Here is a 4,814-nt window from a genome sequence, read left to right as displayed (position 1 = left end):
TGATGGTCGTAAGGCTGTTGGGTGCAGATGGATTTTAAAAGGAAGACAGACATTGATGGTAAGTGTCACCATTAAGAAAGCTCGACTTGTCGTTAAGATGTTTCCCGATAAGTTCAAGGAGTTGACTACGATGAGACTTTCTCACTCGTAGCGATGCTAAGAGTCTGTTGGAATTATGTTAGCAGTTACTGCATTATTTATGAAATCTTGCAGAAAGGATGTCAAAACATTGTTTCCTCGACGTTTTTCTTGAGGAAAGGTTGTATGTGATACAACCAGAAGGTTTTGTCAATCCTGAAAGATGCTGACAAGTATGCAAAGCTCTAGCAATCCTTCTAAGGACTGGAGTAAGCATCTCGGAATTGGAATATATGCTTTGATGAGATGATCAAAGATTTTGGGTTTATACAAAGTTTATGAGAAACTTGTATTTCCAAATAAGTGAGTGAGAGCACTATAGAATTTTTTGATGAGTATATGTTGTTAACATATTGTTGATCAAAAAAATGATGTAGAATTTCTGGAAAGCATGCAGGGTTATTTGAAAAGTGTTTTTCGATGGAAAACCTGGATTAAACTACTTGAATATTGAGCATCAAGATCTATAAGGATAGATCAAAAATGCTTAATAGTACTTTCAAATGAATACATACCATGACAAGATTTTGAAGGAGTTCAAAATAGATCAGCAAAGAAGGAGTTCTTGGCTATGTTACAAGGTGTTAGTATTGAGTAAGACTCAAGACCTAACCACGACAGAAGAGAAAGAAAGGATGAAGGTCGTCCCCTATGATTTAGACATAGGCTCTATAGTATGCTATGCTGTGTACCGCACCTGAAGTGTGCCAAGCCATGAGTCAGTCAAGGGGTACAAGTGTGATCTAGGAATGGATCACAGGACAACGGTCAAGGTTATCCTTAGTAACTAGTGGACTAAGGAATTTTCTCGATTATGGAGGTGATAAAAGAGTTTGTCGTAAAGGGTTACGCCAATGCAATCTTTGACACTAATCTGGATGATTCTGAGTAGTAAACTGGATTCGTATAGTAGAACAGTTATTTGGAATAGCTCCAAATAGAGCGTGGTAGCTGCATCTACAAGATGACATAGAGATTTGTAAAGCACACACGGATCTGAAAGGTTCAGACCCGTTGACTATAACATCTCTCACAAGCATAACAAGATCAAACCCAAAACTCATTGAGTGTTAATCACATGGTAATGTGAACTAGATTATTGACTCTAGTAAACTCTTGGGTGTTAGTCACATGGGGATGTGACCTTGAGTGTTAATCACATAGCGATGTGAACTAGATTATTGACTCTAGTGCAAGTGGGAGACTGTTGGAAATATGCCCTAGAGGCAATAATAAATTAGTTATTATTATATTTCATTGTTCATGATAATCATTTATTACCCATGCTAGAATTGTATTGATAGGAAACTCAGATACATGTGTGGATACATAGACAACACCATGTCCCTAGTAAGCCTCTAGTTGACTAGCTCGTTGATCAATAGATGGTTACGGTTTCCTGACCATGGACATTGGATGTCGTTGATAACGGGATCACATCATTAGGAGAATGATGTGATGGACAAGACCCAATCCTAAGCCTAGCGCAAGATCGTGTAGTTCGTATGCTAAAGCTTTTCTTATGTCAAGTATCATTTCCTTAGACCATAAGATTGTGCAACTCCCGGATACCGTAGGAATGCTTTGGGTGTACCAAACGTCACAACGTAACTGGATGGCTATAAAGGTGCACTGCGGGTATCTCTGAAAGTGTCTGTTGGGTTGGCACGAATCGAGACTGGGATTTGTCACTCCGTGTAAACGGAGAGGTATCTCTGGGCCCACTCGGTAGGACATCATCATAATGTGCACAATGTGATCAAGGAGTTGATCACGGGATGATGTGTTATGGAACGAGTAAAGAGACTTGCCGGTAACGAGATTGAACGAGGTATCGGGATATCGACGATCGAATCTCGGGCAAGTATTGTACCGATAGACAAAGGGAATTGAATACGGGATTGATTGAATCCTCGACATCGTGGTTCATCCGATGAGATCATCGTGGAGCATGTGGGAGCCAACATGGGTATCCAGATCCCACTGTTGATTATTGACCGGAGAGTTGTCTCGGTCATGTCTACATGTCTCCCGAACCCGTAGGGTCTACACACTTAAGGTTCGGTGATGCTAGAGTTATAGAGATATTAGTATGCGGTTAACTGAAAGTTGTTCAGAGTCCCAGATGAGATCCCAGACGTCACGAGGAGTTCCGGAATGGTTCGCAGGTAAAGATTTATATATAGGAAGTCCAGTTTCGGCCACCGGGAGAGTTTTGGGAGTCATCGGTATTGTACCGGGACCACCGGAAGGGTCCCGGGGGTCCACCGGGTGGGGCCACCTATCCCGGAGGGCCCCATGGGCTGAAGGGGCGTGGGAACTAGACCCTGGTGGGCTGGTGCGCCCCCCCCCCTTGGTCCTCCCATGCTCCTAGGGTTTGAAACCCTAAGGGGTGGGGGCGCGTCCACTTGGCTTGGAGGAAAAGCCACCCCTAGGGCTGCCGCCCCCTCCCTAGATGGGATCTACAAGGGGCCGGCACCCCCCTAGGCCCCTATATATAGTGAAGGGGAGGGAGGGCAGCTAGATCTGAAGCCCTGGCGCCTCCCTCCCTCCCGTGACACCTCTTCCTTCCCGCTTGTGCTTGGCGAAGCCCTGCCGGGATCCCGCTACTTCCACCACCACGCCGTCGTGCTGCTGGATCTCCATCAACCTCACCTTCCCTTGCTGGATCAAGAAGGAGGAGACGTCTCTCCCAACCGTACGTGTGTTGAACGCGGAGGTGCTGTCCGTTCGGCGCTAGGATCATCAGTGATTTGGATCACGACGAGTATGACTCCATCAACCCCGTTCACTTGAACGCTTCCGCTTAGCGATCTTCAAGGGTATGGAGATGCACTCCCTCTCTCTCATTGCTAGTATCTCCTAGATTGATCTTGGTGACACGTAGGAAAATTTTGAATTTATGCTACGTTCCCCAACATGTATTTCACAGAAAAACGTTACCGCCGCTAACAGCTCGGACCCACCAGCTATATCTTCGCACGCAAGGAAGTGCCTCCTTATTACGCACAAAAAAATGAATACTCCCCTTGCTAGCTGGGACCCAGTATAGTGGGAGGCTGACTTGTGGGCCTATTAAGTTGACCGGGACGGAGGGCTTTGTCAACTTAGTCAATATACACGATTCTAGCTCCAGTGACCGTACGATGTCCATCCAACGGCTGTAGTGCTTCTTCAACCTCTGGTCTTCTTGCTCCAGCCGCCCAAACCAGCGTCGGTCGTGCCTCGTGCTCCTGCCTCCCGTGGCCGACTGCGATGCCGTGGAGGCCTCACCGCCCTCTACTACTCCCACCGCTGGCCAGGCCATCCCTCTACTCACCCACACCCTATATTATTCTGCGGCGACGGCAGCCTCACACCGCAGCCGAACCAGTGAACCCTCGTACTCCTCTCCGCGTGGGCATCCATTGTCGCGTCTTCCCTGGCTCCGTGTCGTCCCCTTCCTAGGCCTCGCCGTCGTCCACCGCCTTAGTGCTCTCGGCGCGGCGTGGTCAATGTGGTCAACGACCGACTTCCATCGGAAGAGTACTGTACGTGGAGAGGCTGACAGATGGGTCCATGGCAGCCGCAAGGAAGTGCCTACTTATTACGCGCAAAATAATTATTCCTGCACCTGACAGCGGGGACCCACCGGACGGGCCACCGTATTTTGCGAAAAAAATGATTCCCCCCTAACTACTGGGACCTATCAGCTACATCTTCGCACGCAAGGAAGTGTGTCCGGGCAAAAAAAACGATTCGCTCCCCTGACTGCTGGGACCCACCAGCTATATCTTCGCACGTAACAAAGTGCCTGACAGTCGGGACCCACCTTGTCGAAGCGTACGTAGCGTTGTCATTCTGGTCGCGAATGTGTACATACATATTGGTCGATGTAGAGCGTGCATGTGTCGTAGTAGAGACGCGCATGTAGCATGTACACGTACGTACAGCAGCTAGTGTGCAAGAGAGAAAATACGGCCACGTACGTACATATGGGCGGGGTCTCGAACGCCTACTCGCGCATATGTACGGCCAGGGCTCGTGTACATGGCTGGGTCGGAACGGAGAAATTGCGTCGTCATCGTGTTCATGGGAGGCAACGGAATGCGCCGTGTTCATCGGGAGGCAACGGAACGCGTGGGAGCCAACCGGCTTGGACGGAACAGCCGATGGAAACGAGGTCTGGCGTACCGTAGAACAGAGGAAATGGCCTTGTGTTCGACCGGCCATGGTCGAAACGGGATCCTGTTCATTCGGAGGGGTCTAGCGTACCGCAAAAGGAGGAAACGGACTTGTGTTGGACCTCCTACGGTCAAAACGGGGTCCTGTTGATCGGGAGGGGTGTGGCGTACCACAAAACGGAAGAAACGGACTTGTGTTGGAGCGCTATAGTCGAAATGGGGGTCCTGTTCATCGGGAGGGGTGTGGTGTACCACAAAACGGGACTCCACGGAATACTGTTCATCTCCACTGTCGACCCCCCCCCCCAGCCTCCACGGGCTACTGTTCATCCACCGTCAACCTCATCCAGCCTCCACTTGCGACTGATCATCCACGGACTCCTGTTCATCCAGCCTTCACCGCGCGCTACTCCACCGGCTACTGTTCAACCAGCCCTCTCCACGGGCTCCTGTTCAACCACCCCTCCATGGACTACTGTTCATCCAGCCCTCCATGGGGTCGTTCTGTTCATC

This window comes from Triticum dicoccoides, chromosome 3A (genome assembly GCF_002162155.2).
Source record: "Triticum dicoccoides isolate Atlit2015 ecotype Zavitan chromosome 3A, WEW_v2.0, whole genome shotgun sequence".
Lineage (NCBI taxonomy): Eukaryota > Viridiplantae > Streptophyta > Magnoliopsida > Poales > Poaceae > Triticum > Triticum dicoccoides.
Note: the sequence above shows the minus strand (reverse complement) of the source record.